Source organism: Petromyzon marinus, chromosome 44 (assembly GCF_048934315.1).
Source record: "Petromyzon marinus isolate PM22_M1 ecotype Great Lakes invasive population chromosome 44, UKy_Petmar_22M1.pri1.0, whole genome shotgun sequence".
NCBI classification, from domain to species: Eukaryota; Metazoa; Chordata; class Hyperoartia; order Petromyzontiformes; family Petromyzontidae; genus Petromyzon; species Petromyzon marinus.
Window position 1 is genome coordinate 1,647,365 of NC_133710.1, and position 16,890 is coordinate 1,664,254.

The following is a 16,890-nucleotide window of genomic DNA, read 5'->3' on the forward strand; positions in this document are numbered from 1 at the left end:
TCGCAACTTGGGAGCCAGCTCACCCGCAAGCGAAGTTTGCCACCGGCCATTTGAGGTGTGGGTCATTACGGACATAATGTGTAGGCGCGCTGGGAAATTTTACGTTACTTATTAAATTTTCCAGAGGGAGGGGGGAAAAAACGCAGTCACGTGATTTCGTGTGCACCTGGCTGACCTAACACAATGTCCCTTCGGGAACGAAAGGTCCCACGTATAGCACAAAAACAGAGATCGCCTGTATAACGTGAACAGGCTGTTGGGGAAAGCTGTTAGCGAGCAGCACCTATGAAGGCCGGAACAGCACACGAGGAGGTGGGTGGCCAGCAACCACGCCCGACCGCCTTTGTCTCCCCATTGGAGATGTTTACGCACCGCACCGGGTATTTATTTGAGGCTCAGTCGACCTACGGGAGGCCCAGGAACGATTCAAATAATCGTCACTGGTGTTGACCGTGAGCGGGAATCGAACTCTGGACACCGGGTTCGTAGCGCAGGGTAGCGCTAACCGCTACACTACCGCTCGCACGCACGTGCGGGCATGTGCCTTAGACGGCGGCGGCAGCAGCAGCAGCAGCTACATGTGAGCTGCGCTCGTTAGCTAACGAGCGCAGCTCCCTGCGCTCACGGCCAAGGCGTGTCCCCATCCTCTGACGAACACGGCGCGCGCCGTTCCTAAAACCACCGCAGCTGTGAAGATTCCACATTCCTCTGTCTGGGGGAGACAAGTCTCTCCAAAAAACGACGAGCCCAGTTTGTCGATCGACTCCGCGTGGAAGTTGCTTTGCCGCTCGTTTTCGCCGACGCCAGAAAGGGAACGTCGCCCCAACGACCAGGATCGCGCGGACAAATCTCGGCAGCCAAGAAGGGCACGAGACTGTACGGTGCCTGGAGAGAGTGGACTGTTCCACCTGCCTGCGGGCAGACAGGTGGAACAGGCGTTGTGCCTGGTGCACACTACAGCGGAAAATCTCAACGACTGTTCCGGACTCCTCCCCACCGTCACCGAGCCCTGCTGAACAGAGCGATGAAGTATGGTCAAACAACATTCACGGTTCGCAATCCACCGCACACGGATGCCCTAACGGGGCCGTACGCGCGCGTGAAGGGGGAGGATTGGGCGAGCGAAAGCGCAAACGAAAAAAAAAGCGTTCGGCACGCGTTCCGTGGCTCTGCGCAATTACGGCAAAACGTAAAAAAAAATATACATTAAAGGCGACGACTCCGGCGAACGGTGGCACCGATAAAGGCAAAGCAGCGCTCTTGAGCTCGCGGCCCTCCACAATTGTCGGCGAGTCGAGCGACCGGCCGCGGTGGCAGGAAGCGGGATTGTACAACCAACGCGCCGGGGGGGAGGGGGGGCTCGTACACTTAAATCGGCCGGCCGCAGCACGCTGTCGCTCACTTTATCTTGACGTCGGAGTCGGGGCTCGGGATGTTTGACAAAGTTCAATGAAATCGAGTAACAAAAAAAATGTTGTACGTGGGAGGGGAAACGCGCGTACAGTAGAGGGGGGAAAAAAAGAAAACAACAACCCTCCCACATCTGCATGATGGAGACGACCTTCCAAAAAACCCTGCACCGATGGGTAACCTCATCGACGTAACGCGGCAGCGCTTCGAGTAAAACGCGACGCGAAAGACGCGGCGCGAAAACATAACGGCAGCGATCGCAGTTGAAGTGGCAGCTGCGAATTGTTTTTATTTCCATTTGAGGGCGACGTCGTCAAACAAACGAGGAGAGAGCCCGTCGGGGTAAGAGACCAACGCAGCAGCAGCCGCCGCTCAAATTCTCGCCCGGAATCCGTCGGATCTCATGAGGTCGCGGAAGCCAAGCGGGGATTCGAGCCTGGATAGCACTTGGGTGGGTGGGCCAAGCGAGATCGTGAGTCTGCAGAGGCTACGCGGTGGGCCGCATGGCGGAGCGCAGCAAAATCCATTGTTGTACTCTACTTCTACGTTCCCACGTCCATGCCCCTCCATCATCACCAATCTACACTCACCGGCGTGGTTAAGTGCGATCAAATAATCTCCTCTATTTGCGCGTCGAGCGGTGGGTTGGGCAGGAGGACTGTTCGTAGACATGCTCGCATACAGAAATAGATTAAACAGGGGAGTGTCACTATTAATTGATTAAAATATCTACTTTCATTCATGATACATGCATCACATTGCACAAGAATCATGTTTCCCCTATTCACATACGGTAAAGTTGGCATCATTTTATATCGCCAACAGAATAAATTTATACCACTGGAGATTTTCCATGCAAAATATTCATTTTAAAATATGTTCATTTGCTTGACTCAAATCATCGACGGAACGAATGGTTTCATTATGCCATCTCGGCTGCCCTGTGGTTGCCTGCAAATAGCGTCTTCTAAACACAAACTAACGCAGCCAGATCCAGCGGCTGTCTGGAAGGAGTTTTTGTTTACCAGCAGGGCAATGTTGGCCCTCTTGGGTGAGGAGGATGTGGGGAGAGTTGACATCACGATTAACATCTAAACTAAACAACTTATTTCACAAGGTAAAGCCCACTGAGCTACATAGATCTCTTTCAGGAGCGACATGGCTATCACAAATGATAGCTCAACAACACGGCTCAACGTGTGGACATTTGTAGCAGCCAAATACTCTTTTTTTTAAACGCGTGACGTCGATTCGAAATGTGGAAAGAAAAACCGGAGGACCAGGAGAAAAATCCACGCGACAACGTAGAGAGAGGCACACACACAAACTCCAAATATACAGCAGCAGGCGTCAGGATCGTGCCCACGACTTCCTGTATACCAGGCGAGGTAGTTAACATCGTTGCCGTGGCACTTCTCTTGCCATAACCACGGCGAACAAAGAGGCTCCACTTGTCCCAGCGTCATGGAACCTTTTCGCCGACACTCAAAGAGACCCCGAGGATTATCACCGCCCTCATCGCCCGTGCCCCTCTCCCTCCCTCCCTCGCTCTCTCTCCAACTCCCCGAACAAAGATCGCGCACGCACCCTTCAATAACCACAGCACGGTTGCAGTATTTTGTCGTGCAAAAGATCAGAGATATGTTACAAGGAGGGCTTTACGATGAGCAACTAGGAAACTTAAAACGGCGACTTTTTGGTTGTTTTTAAAGCCTGACGTTATTAAAAAGTCAACGCGGACCTCAGCCGACGATAGCCGTGGCTGTTTTCGAGCCAGCGGTTGAAAATTCCGCACCCCGGTGGCTGGGCCCAGACGATCCCTCGGGTGAAGTGGTTTTTCACACAGGACTTGCAATCCAGAGGTGGCCAAAATTGTATTCACGCTACCGGCACGACAGTTAAAAAAACAACGGTGAAAGTTTCTTCAATATGCCCCACGTCCCCACCCCCACCTCCTAAACTTTGTCCACCCAACAGCAAAAATGGGGAAATTAAATCAATCTTTTTATTTTATGCGCCAATATCAGTGCGCATTACAGCAGAACAGGATCGGTACAGAGGGGACACGGAGCAACAGGAATGGGGAAAAAAGCCACCCGTCACGACCCCAGCGATCTGCACAGGTGGCGTGCGGTGGGGTAAAGTACCGGTATCGCCACTGCTTTTGAAGACGTATGGGAGGGCGTGGAGGAAGATTAGGCCAAAATACACTCTCTACCAGGGGCCCTCTACTGCGGTGGGATAGGCGAAGCAATTGCAGGGCTGCACCTTTGTGACTTTGACTGGGCCCAAGCGCTCTGTCTGCACAACGACGGTCAATGTTCACCCCCTGAGGACAGTGGCCTTGCCATGTGGTGCACATTTCACCAAAACTGGATAGTGCCCCCCCCCCACGGCTTTCACGAGCGGTTTTCCCAAGCCGCGTCATTCATACAAACGCTGTGACACCCCCCCACCCACCCTCCCCTCTTATCAAACGGAGACGTTCATTCTCGTCCAGACTCTCTGCAAAGCAAAGTATATAATTATTATTTGTTTAAAGACAGGGCTTCAGCACGACAGCATCCGTCTGCTCGAACGAGCGCACAACGTCACGTCGATTTCCACCGATGGCGGCCCAGTCGTCGAAATTAGAAATTGCTACAGTGAGTGCCAGTTTGCCCATTGCACCATCCACCCCGACTTCGTGCAAAGCATTACGTAGTTCATAAACCCACCCCGCCCCCCTCCTTTGTCCAAATTATAATTATTTAAATTTATTTCAAAACATTTTTTATATATATAAAGGAAGTGTTTGTTCGCATGATCGGTGCGTTACATTCTGCGGGAGCTCGGTGCTTCTACACGAACTGCAAACAAAAGTCCCGGAAACTTTATTGACTTATCCCTTGCGAGCGCCAAGTGCGAAAAAATAAAACTGGCACCCAGTTATAGATATGCGATGGGTATGTAAATCAACCACTCACTAAAACAGTGGTTCTTAAGCTGGGTTCGATCGAACCCCAGGGGTGCGTTGGGTCACTCTCCGGGGTTCGGCAGGGGTCAAGACACACACACAGTATAGCAGCCCGGTTCGCACCGGCAATGTCGGGCCCGTTTTTGTCGGCCGTCAAAAAACTGGCAACACACAATTTTTATTCGCCGTGTTAGATTCCAAATATTTTAGTTGCTTAGTAAAAATGTGATACGCGAAATAAATTCAGCCCACTTGTATTATTCGTGACGTCACGCTCCACTTGGCCGTCATTGGCTGCAGCTGATCGCGCCACATTGCGTGATCAGGAACTTGGTGCGCTCGGTAGTCGACTTGTGGCTGTTGTGATTGTACGTCATTTGTAGTTTTCTTTTAATCTTTCAATCCCTTCATACTAACGATGTCGAGCAAAAAAAGAAAGCGGTTGGACGAATACAATATGGATTCACGTGTATAAAGGAACGTGATGGGAGTCAGCGTCCTCAATGCATGATTTGCAATGCCAAGTTGAGCAATTCTAGTCTAGCACCGGCAAAACTAAAGAAACACTTCCTAAAGCTGCATGGAGATGGGAAATACAAGAACACAACGCTCGCTGAATTCAAGGTGAAGAGAGCCAGATTCGATGAAAAGGCTACTCTGCCTTTTTCTCGGCTTTGTACCCATCGACAAACCGATCCTCACAGCATCGTACGAAGTTGCGTACCTGATCGCAAAGCAGGGCAAACCACGCACCATTGGTGAAACACTCGTAAAACCAGCTGCGTTGAAGATGGCGAATAACATGCTGGGAAACGCTGCTGAAGATAGGTTATCCCAAATTCCTCTTTCAAATTACACTATCAGCAGCAGCAGAATAGACGACATGAGCGATGAGATTTTGGCTCAAGTAGTTGCAGATCTGATTTCCAGCCCAGCAAAATTCAGCCTCCAACTCCACCAGACCACCGACGTTTCCAATCTAAGCCAGCTTGTTGTATTCGTGCGCTATATGAAAGACGACGTGATAAAGGAAGATTTTTTTATTTTGTAAGCCTCTTACAACAACCAAGGGCAGTCGATGTGAAGAAACTCGTGGATCACTTCTCCAGAGACAACGATCTTTCGTGGAATATGGTTTCTGCAGTTTGTTCGGACGGAGCTCCAGCCATGCTGGGACGAAGCGCTGGTTTTGTAGCGCTGGTAAAATCCGATGCACCACACATCATTGTTACGCACTGTGTTCTGCACAGGCATGCGTTGGCAACAAAAACCTTGCCTAGACGTAAAAAAAACTAAGAAAAGGAACAGACTTTGTTCCGAAAATGATATGAGAGTGGCACTTTGCCAAGGTGAAGCCGCGCATTTCTGAACTTGTATCTGAAAGGCAACAGCAAAAGTCACATTGATTTGTAGTAAATATTCACCGAGTTATGTTTTTGAGTGAAATTCATGTTTTGTTGGTTTTGTTCTTTGAACACAGTGATTTTGTGTGCAACTGATGCATAGTTAATTTTGTACACTAATAAAATATATACCTATGTTTTAAAGAAATAATTTCATTTTCACAATTACGAAGGTTTCGGTGAATGCATTCATGAAGCTTGCAGGGTTCAGTACTTCCAATAAGGTTAAGAACCACTGCACTAAAAGGTGATTGTATAAAAACCTCCCCGATGCGCAGGTGTTAGTGATCCTGCATCAGTTCACTATGGGTAAGACTCCGTGATTGTCTCGTAACATTACTGCAGGTGTGTATTAAGGATCTTCTATCAGTCTCCTATATTTAATATTTGCTAAATTGTCCAGAAAGATTCCTTCAAAAGTTTTAAGACGGTAATCTAACTACTATCAACTATTTTTTTTTATTTTACCAGGTAAGGCCCACTGAGCTATGTGTCTCTTTTTCAGAAACAACCTGGCACATCACAAAAGATAGCTCAATGAAGTGGCATATCATCATGTGCACATTTATAGCAGCCAAATACTCCAGACAAAAATTCACGCGGCCACGGGGAGAACATGTAAACTCCAAAAATACAAGCGTCGGGGTCGGGACCGAACCCACAACCCTCCTGCATACCAGGCAAGGTGGTGGTCAACATCTCACCACCGTGGCGAGATGTTAACAAGGAAGGGGAGTAGAGTCAAGGCCATGTGTGGAAAAAGGAATGGGAAAGAAAAGAATGAAGAGAAAGATTGGGAAATAAGACAAGGATGGAGAAGCAACGGAGAAACGGGAGCAGAGAGTCAGGAAAAATGAGGATGGGGAGGGAGAGGCTACCATAAGGGCCTCGACGCTGCTGCACGGATAAGCGGCGTCTGCTTTCACAGGGGGGGGTGAGGAGAGGGCAGGAGGGATTGAGAGAGTGATTTGCCGGAGGCTTGCGTTGATTTCGACGGAGGTATCGAGTGACGGAGGGGTCCAACGTTGCGAGGTTCGTTTTGCGATTGTCTGAATTAAGAATCAGGCAACAAGTGCCGAGCTCGCTGCAGTAAAGCACGCTGGGTAACCCGGAGTTTACGCGTTTAAGCAAATGCCGATTCGCTATGTACTGTAAATTCGGAAGGCCAATGGATCAACAGACCAAAAAGTGACTTTACTTTTAAAACAGACACAGAAGGGAAAACCAGTTATTTCGTTTTTGACAAAACCTGAAGCATCGCTGCGCTCACCACATCTCAAATACGTGGCCCGATTAGCTCATACAAACACCACTTCCCTGTGGCGTTCAGCAGGAGGACAGTACAGTAGTTCCGTAATTACGCGTTTTGTTTATTTTTATAAGAGCGCAGCACGGTAACAATGATTGTTGGGCAGATTGAGCTTTAGAAAAAAAACAAGTTTCGGATTTCCAATCTTGCAGGCCCGACGCCCGGGCAGTAGGAGTGCGTGACCTCTGACCTGTTCCGGACAGGCCACTTCTGATACCAACCTCTTCTCCCTCCCCTCTCCTCCTCCCACCCCAAATTCCCCAGACTCCCACTTGCATGCACCCCCCCCTCTCACGCTGGCCCCCTCCCACAACAGCGGGGGGGGGGGGGGGGGGGAATTGGTGGCGGACAATGGAAGTTTTCTTATACGGTACAGTACCGGGGGGGACGTGCGTGTTGCGAGCGTGCGGCTCGGGGTATACGGTCGGACATGAGCTCAATCTAATTCACAAAAGCCTTTTCCGACATAAGGGACGGCTGTTTTTCGGAGCGGCATTCCGACAAGTTCGTGTACAATTAGCACTTTATTCGAAGCGGGGAGCAGAGAGGCGAGGCCGTTTCGCAATGGAACCATTCCAAAAGTGTTTTTTTTCCCCCTCTTCAACCACCAACTTTCTTTTCGTGCCTCCCACCATTAAACTGACCCCTTCGCCACCATGCCACCCCCTCCCCACCCCCCGTATCCCTGCCTCCATCCACCCAACTGCTTTCCCAGTCCACCACTCCCACAGCACCGGGCGTAATGGAATGTTCTAATCAATCACTGGTACCAGAGGCTCACATTAGCCTACATTTCAGGGTCGTGGCATCATAGGCACATGTATAACACTGCATTCATATTCATGTTGTCCTTGATTGATATTGGAGGTCACAAGTTCAAAACCTGGGTTGGAGATTTACTCGGCTGATCATCCCCTACGGGGTCGATAAAATAAGTACCGCTTTGCGGAGAAGTCAACAGCGGTTGTGTTGTGGATGGACTCGCCCGCGGCATAGGAATGTGGAATATCCATTGCTGGCTCTGGGCTGTAAATGGGTGATGCTCACTCTCTCCATGCTCATTTAAGCAGCTCACCACTGACTTTGACCTATTTCACGTTTCAAAATTGCAATAATTCAGTGATCCTGCTTGAGATGTCTCATTCCTGATTGAGCATTTTCGGGTTTCAAATAAAATTGGTGTGCCCATAGAAGACTCTCACAAGGGGGGGGGGGGGGGGCGGAGCAAAACAAACAAAAAAGCCTCCTGGCTGCACCGACACCGTTTATGATGATCTCTTCACACAGGCCAGGAGGAGGAAGAAGTCTCGCTCACAAGACAATGTTTGCGAGCCACCATCCCCAACTCCAATCTCCTGCCTTAAAAGTAGGTTCGTCACCGTTGAGGTATAAAATAAAGCAGGATATGTCATGGGGGGCAAGAAGATACGACTCCCTTCGGTGTAGTCTGGTGCCGTGCTGGCGAGATGTTAACTCCCTCGCCTGGTATGCAGGAGGTCGTGGGTTCAATCCCGACCCGGACGCCTGCTGCTGTATATTTGGAGTTTGCGTGTCTCTCTCCCCGTGGTCGCGTGGATTTTCCTCCGCGTCCTCCATTCAGAGTATTCGGCCGCTATACATTTCCACGTGATAAGCCACTTCGATGAGCTATCATGTGGCCAGGTTGCTTCTAAAAAAAGAGAGCTTTACAGCTCAGTGGGTCCTTACCTGGTAAAATAAAAGGAGATAAAAATATAATGTAGATAGAATTGCAATGTCCAGGGAAGACGTACATATTTCCCAGGGCGAGCTGCCTCAGAGAGGACAATAATCTTGTAAAACGAGGAACAGGCGTCAGCCGGGCACGGTTCACAGGCACCCATCGGCACGCCCGGCTAGTTGTACACGAGCGAGGTGACCGCACACGACCAACGGGGGACCTACGGACGGCGCGGCGTGCCTGCCGAGCCACCGCCGCCGCAGCAGCATGGCAAAGCGCACCAGGCGCGGCATTAGCCGGCCGAGCCGGACACTGCCGACGAGACCCAAGAAGGTCGAAACCAGTCGAGAGTTTGCTGCTGGATATAAAATAGGAGACCCTGCAAATTCAATAGGCCGCTGGACTCGCTGATAAACTGTATTATTTATACGTGGGAACAACGAAAAGAGTCCTGCAGTATAGCAGCGAACGCTCTCGTGCAGAATGCTCCACAACAAAACGCACGAGTGTGTAAAGCCTCTCCCCCAGGAGAGCCACGTGGGCATGGCGTTGCTTCTCTGGGCTCCGGTGCGGGGTATGAAATGGGGGCGCCCCCCTCCGCCCCCCCCCCCAACTCTTCGTGGCCCCTCTGGCCCGTCGGGTCTCCGTGCCCCTGCGCCACCTGCACTCTCGACAGCGAACGTCCACCGCTGACTGCCGCTGTGGACTTCCTTCTCAAAAGCGGAATCCATTTGGTTTTGATCCCCGAAAGGATTGGCCGAGTCAATCCCCCCGCCCGCCCCCCCCACCCCCGATGGGGATTTTTATTTTGAACTGTCTGGTTGTGAGTCAGAGGAAGGGACTGACTGCACGGTCAAGTAGCACGTGCAAATTGTTCATCAACAAAAATCAGTTTTGCCATCAACCCCCCCCCTCCACCACCCGTGCCCCCTCCGAATATGACAAATATGACAGTGTCTCAAGCCGCCCCAGTCAATAAGAATTCGATGTGAAGAGATCAAGCGGGAAAAACAGTGCGTGCGACCAAGTCAACGTAGTCGTTGGCGAAATGTTTAAAATGTAGGCTTTCGCGACCAATATCATCCATAATGGGTTACATCGCGTAAATATCCACAAATCTGGCAGTCCGCTTGATGATGCCAGTTGTAATTACTGGAGAAACGTGGTACTCGGATTGTAAATGTTGTGGATTTGCTCTCCAACACACCGGTGTGCTGCATTGGTAACGAAATGGCAAGTTCTGCTTACGTGACAAAGCTTACTAATTGGCTGTGTCGGGGGGGTGGCGGGTTTAACGACACTTGTATATTTCCGTGATCTAACCCAAAAAAACCTATATTATAGAGGTTTAAAATGGCGCCACGGTGGCGAGAATATGTTAACTACCTTGCCTGGTATACAGGAGGTTGTGGGTTCGATACGGACCCTGACGCCTGCTGTATATTTGGAGTTTGCGCGTTCTCTCCCCGTGGTCGTGTGGATTTTTTTTTATAGATCCTCCGGTTTCTCCCTCCGCATTTAGAATCAACATTCATTTAAGAGTATTTGGCTGCTATAATTTTTTTACGTACTAAGCCATTTCGTTGTGCTATCATTTGTGGCCAGGTCGCTTCTGAAAAAGATCTATACAGCTCAGTGGGCCTCCTCTCATAAAATGAAAAAATGTGTTTAAAAGTGTTTAAAAAAAAAAAACTAATTTCGCACCAACGCAAGGAATTTCGCTTCAGAGTGACGCAACGCACCGCGGGTTTCTTTTCATATTTATTTTTACCGCGCAGTTTTTAGAAATGAATTGCCGCAGTGAAATGTTCGTGACGAGCTTTGCTCGTTGGGCGTAAAGGGAAGCGAAAACGCTTCCACACAGCCGCCACGCTCAATCTATAACCACATCGAATGGACGACTGCTTGTCAATATCGGCCGAGTGTAGCGGATTTTAATGTAATTACAATAATAATACATTTCAAAACTAACCAAATTACACGCATTCGGCAAACAGCTACGTTTTCGTACAGTTGGGACATTCAATGCGAATTATCTGGATACAAATCGAATTGTTTTCCCAGAGCAAACGAGCAATCAGGGGAGGTGCCAATCTCCATTCGGAGGTCCTGAACCAGTGGAGAAAATTCCACATTCCCGTGACGAGGCCCAGTGACAAAACAGAGCAGGCTACTGTTGACTTCCCTCCCGGTGGCATGGGAAGAAGGATGCTGGGCCGAGGTGACCCCAACCACCGGCATTTGAAATCGAAAACGTAAAATAAAAAGGTATATTCGTTTTAGTACCAAACAAACTCCTCTCTAAAGCTACAGATACACAAGCCTTCAAAGATGAGCCGATTTGCACGATGCCTTCCAATCAGTACCACTTGGGACTGATTGGGTGGGACTCATGACTCACTCGGGCATTAAGTCATTAGACGGCTCTAACCCGAGGGGACACTTTGGTCAACACCTGTGAAAGGTTATCCATAGAAGACATTCAACTCAACGGCTTTGCCTCTGTTCCTCCACGGATGTACATATTCGTGGGGACCCAGGCAACTACTGCTACCAATTGTTGGGCCCACACCACAGCCCGAAACTCACTGCCTCCACACCTAACCGCCGCTCTCCATTTGGGGGGACAAAGGCCGACACAGACGAAACTCTCGGCTTAAAAATAAATCTCATGGCCGTACCCAAACGTTGAGGAAGCCATCGCAAAAGGCATAAAAGAAAAAACTTTTAAATAAAAAAAACTCTGAAAGGAAGTGGGGCTTGGCCCAGTTATCCCCTGTGGGTCATCATTAGCAAACTATTTATGTATCGTTAAAATGAACACCACTAGTCCATGCGCCAGAGTAGAACTCGGTAATGCAGAGGTGGCGCATGTAGCGATACCCGTTTCTGTACGTGGCTAATAAAAGTAGATTCAGTGGTAGCACACTTATTAATAATGCTCTTGCATAATTCACTTGCGTTTTAAAGATGTTGGTACAATTCCAGTCCCCCCCCCCCCCCCCCATCGAGTGCCATTGACAGGAGAAATATTTGGTTTGGGCCTTTGTACTACAACCAGGTCGGTCGCAATGTCGCCCATTGTCCATTCTTGCGACAGAATAGACCCAGCCACACGAATGTGGAGTTTCCACCACAGAGAACCGGTTGGCTACGCACGGTGCAAAAGAAGTTCAACATGCATACATGCATACATAAGCACCACCCCATGCTCGTTTTCGCACGGAGACACGTTTAGATACAATTATACACTATTTATAAACTATTACAACACGCCACGAGATTGAGGCCGGACAGGGTACCGTGCTGCAAAACTTGGCAAAGCAACACAAAAAGTGGAAATAGTGCCAAGGGTGAGGGGGGAGGGGAGGCAGAAAAGGCAGGTGGCTTGATGATATCACTATAAAAATAATAGTGAATGCTAAAGATGCAGGAGGAAAAATAACCGAAAGGGTTGAGACTGAACAAGGCGGTCCCCAGTGGTCGTGGCTAACGACGGAGAACCACGGCGGAATTATTCAGTCGCGCGCAGAGCTTTAGGTTTTATTTTTTTACACCAGGTGAGGCCCCACGGAGCTGCGTAGCTCTTTGTCAGAAACGACCTGGCGGTCACAAACGGTAGCTCAACGAAGTGGCTTACACCGTCATCGTGTGGACATTTACAGCAGTAGCCAAATGCTCTTTAAAAACGCGCGTTGACGATCCTAAACGTGGTGGGGGAAAAACCCGGAGGCGGCCGGAGAAAAATCCACTCGACCACGGGGGAGAGAAACAGAGCTGGCGTGGATGGGGACAGACGACGAGGAGAATGACGCGACACAGAAAATCCTCGCACCGACGGCGCACCACGGGAAGTTCGGCCGTCGCCCGACAGTCAAAGACCGCTAGGGTGGTAGGGGTCGTAGGGGTCGTAGGGGTCGTAGGGGTGAGGTGGTAGCGGTGACGCGGCATGCGTGCAGGGCTCGGCTCGCCCGCGCTGCACACACCCACGCTGTTTTCACAGCTCGTCGGCCCCCCCACCACAACCCCCACCACCCCCAACCCCCACTGCCGCCACCACCACCACAAGCCACAAAACAAAGTGCTCTTTCTCAACCCAGCCACCCACCCGCCCCAAAAACACAATCTAATTTGTGCCCCTTTAACTGAACGCACTTTGAGAAGAAACGATAAATAAATCAACAACTGCAAAAACAAAACTGGCAAGTGACGGCAATTAAATCTCGTACACATTTCGGATGAGAGTGGGGAGGTTATTTATAGAGGCAGGATAATTATCCAGAGATGTCCATCTATTTGTTTCGCTGACCCTTATGTCGCGCCTTATTGCGTCGCACCCCCTGGGCAAGGCGTACCGCGCCATCCTTTGGAGCAACTTAAAACTAGCAGCAGATTTGATGCGACACATTTGCACTCGTCAATGCCAAAAATTCAAAGAGTCTTCCCGGCACCGGACTCTGTTGCGGGCATAGCCATTCGTGGAAATTCCACATTTCCATGGCAGATCTACGAGATTGTATTCTTGCACCGATTGGCCAGGCGTAGTGTGCACGTGCGGTGAACTGATTTCACACCGGTTCCTCCTCACACACTTAAAACATTATTGGGGACAAGACGTGGCTGCACGTCACATGCCAGAACCTTCCCGAAATAAAAAAAAATCAACCTCGCACGACCGAGATGCCGCGAGGTCGTTCTCCTCATTCAGCGTAAAATGTCCGATGACATCGATACCACGACACACTAAACTACTTTCCTTCCTTCCACTCGATCCGACAGCTGTCTCCAAGCGAACGCCTGACCGCCTCGACAACATTCCACCATCTGGCTTCGTCACCCCCCCCCCGTCACCTTCCTCTGGGTGCTGCTCCGAGATCAGCGTCGGTGACCTGCACCACCTCCACCCACCGCACGTCCCACCCATCGCTACCCCTCCTCTAACGCTAACCCGCAATTTCATTTGAAATTCATCAGCCTCCTCCGCATGCCCACAGGGTTTCATAGCAGGCGGGTCCGTGTGGGTTGGCGACCCGCAAGATAAATTCCCGCATCCGGCACACCGCATCCAGTATGCGTCACGCACCACGCACTCCAGTGAACCGGCGATCCGGCGGAGAAATCGCCCTCCGAGATTCCAGCTACAAGAGAACCCTCCTCTCCGTCACACCATTGCCCGGCAATCTCATCATCCGCATTTTATTTAGCGGACAAGCGGAGTCAAATTTGCGGATGACAGGATCCGCGATGTTCGCCCCCCTACCCCATCCCCACATCACCTGTGCTTGCAGGTGCGTGGTGCGCCCATTCCACGCTGGGAACACGCGCAGGCGTTCACACGGGGCGAACCGGCGATTACGTACCACGCGAGGGGAACCGGCCGCTGGGTACCAAACTAAAACGGGCCCACAAGTCTCAAAATGAGGCTGCCCGCCGACATCTCCGTCGCATCCCTACACTTCGCCCATGAAAACTCTCGCCGCCCCCTCCCCCCCCCCCGCCAGCCTGGTTCGTACCCTCAACGGGGGGCCGAGTGGAGGGGGAGGGGGGCTTACGTAGTCCCAAACGTGACGTGCATCGGGAAGCGAGGCCTCCTGACAAAGGGCCCGATTGTCCGCCTCTCGCCGGGGTTCAACTCCGCCGGGAAGTGGAGGGGAATCGGCGGCGGGAATTGGCTCGCAAGAGGGAGTGGCGAAGACGCAGTGGGCGACACACACTGGCGCCCCGAGCCCGGCGACGAGCCACCGTTCCGAGAACGTACTCGTCTCTGCCATAGGAATGTGGGATTTTATTTTTAATCGCAGCGCTGTTGCGTGACTTGAGCGTTGTTGTGCACGTGAAGTTTCGATCGATTACTTTGTTACAGTCGAGCGGTTTGCCCTCAACGATCCGCTGCTGGGCAAACGCCCTCCCCCGCGCCGTGCCATCGTTTTTATCAACCTCCTGACCACGCTGGTCAGGAGGTTGATAAGTGAAGGGGGAAACCCCCGACCGGTTGAGGTGTCACTTTGCCACCGATGTTAACCACGGCTGGGAATTTAATTCAGGTGGTCAGGTTCGCGGCGCCGTGCGCTGTTGACGGTACGACACTCTACCCTCCTAACTGAAGTTTTCGCAAAGACGAGCCGTCTCTCGTTTAACGAGCGTTCTCTCTACGAGCAATTTTAATTTGGACCAATTTGTTTGCAAAACGAGGGGTCGAATACGTTCCATGCATCCCACGTGATTCGTAGTGTGGGGGAGAGGGGCCTCGTGGTGGCAGTGCAATGGGTGGGTGAGGGGGTGGGGGGGGCACTAAATAATTGAGGACGCCAAAGACAGGCACCTGCAAAGCACTGCGGTCCTTCACGTTTCCAAATGAGATTTTGTGTTTCTCACGTAACAAAAAAACGAGCGGAACATTTTGGGGCTGAAGCGTAGCTCAGCTTTTGACACTGCGAGCGAGTCGATGGGGGGGGGGGGAGAACAAACGACGATTGTTTATAACGAGTCTTCGCCGACCGAGCAAATCTCGCGGAGGCGACCTTTGGATTGGCAAGGCCCGGTCGTGCGCTGCGCAAACCGTTACACCGCTGTCGCCGCAGCATCCCCCAGCGTGGAGATAATTAATTTGAGGAAAAATATAACCCCCCCCCCTCAGCCCCCCCCCCCCCCCATTAAACTGCATTAATACTGCAACAACACGGGTGCGCTAAGGAGGTCCGATTAAACGAAATCCCTCGCAGCACAAGGGGGCATGGGTTTGTTTGTTTTTTGCGCTGGTCAGCCGCGGCCGCGTGTACAATAGTAATAGCAGGGCCCCCCGCTCGCTCGCTCCAGTCGACTATTTGGCTTGGCAGATGTTTCTGTACCCCCCTCCCCCACCTTCCCCTTGTCCTCCTGCCGCTGCTTCTCGAGGCCCTTTGTGATGTCGGGCTGCTGCGATCCCAGACGAACGCCTAATCCCACACACACGGCACGTTTATTATTTTCCTTAGCGATGGCCTGGATTTTTTAACGTTAATGTCGACGTCAACCCCATTTTTTTTATGCTCACCCGTGAGATTATTTGTATCGGTTTTTTTTAGTAGTGTGCTTTTCTCGTGCCCAAAGCCTTTGCCGTTTGCAGCACCAACCTTTTTGAAAAACCTCGTTTCCCTCCCCTTAACATTGGAAAGCTTTCTTTGGAAAAAAATAAATCCTGAAGTAGAAGATTAGTGCTGGATACAACTGCATTTGCAAATGTGATTCGTAACTTTCATCCTTACCCGTGTAGTATCGATGGTGCAATGTTAACGTGCAACTTCATTAAGGGACCATGTGCTGTCTTGGTGTGGTCTGGGGCTGTTTTTGCTGCCTTTCCCAGGCTTGGGAATTGGTGTACTTAAGCAATTTGAACTTATATACTTTATCTATTTTGCGTATATTTTCTTAGCGATGTGCTTACCTTTCCCATCCCCCACTTTGCACTGCCATCGTGTTTTTTTTGCATTGTTTGTTGCCGTAACGTTCTGGACCCTGCCTCAACAGGACGTGTGTGAAAAAGAGCTTCGTGGAGTCATCGAAATTCCTCCAGGAAAAAAAATCAAGATCGTGATGTATTCCACAGGCGCTCGCGTATCTACGTGCAGTGAGAAAAACACACGAGGCAGAGTGCGACTGCGTTATGACTGGTGAAGATTATCGGTATAAGCCACGGGGGCGCGGGACACAGCCAATAGAACGATTGGACCCAACTGCGAGGAGTATCATCGCGCAACATTCTTGAGCAATTGTCACGGCCAGAGCTAAATGGACGGGCACGATCGCCGATGTCTTTGAGAAGGGACACGTGTGGAGCCTTCGTCGCGAAAGCGACATTAAGAATTTTTTTTTCTTTTTGGGTTTCAAGCAACGTACAGGAACAGAATTGTCCAGTGCGCACGAATTGCAACTTGGACCTGTCTGAAAATGAAATGTTTGGAACTGAGTAAAAAAAAAAATTAAAGTTTTCCGATACTATTATTTGACAGCGACTGTCAATGGGCTTCCACTAGATGAGATACACGGGAGTTGTTTGCATGAAGCACTGTGCGTGTCCATTATTTGGTGGACGACAGGAAATGCAAAAACACATCACTCCAGTGGTGTTTCCTGC

At 50.5% G+C, this 16,890-nt stretch overlaps 1 protein-coding gene across 1 annotated transcript in view; it reads right to left on the minus strand.

Moving 5' to 3' along the window:
* The window catches only part of LOC116951956 (calponin-2-like), a 49,734-nt gene that overhangs the window by 17,789 nt on the left and 15,055 nt on the right, over positions 1–16,890 (minus strand). The window lies entirely within an intron of this gene.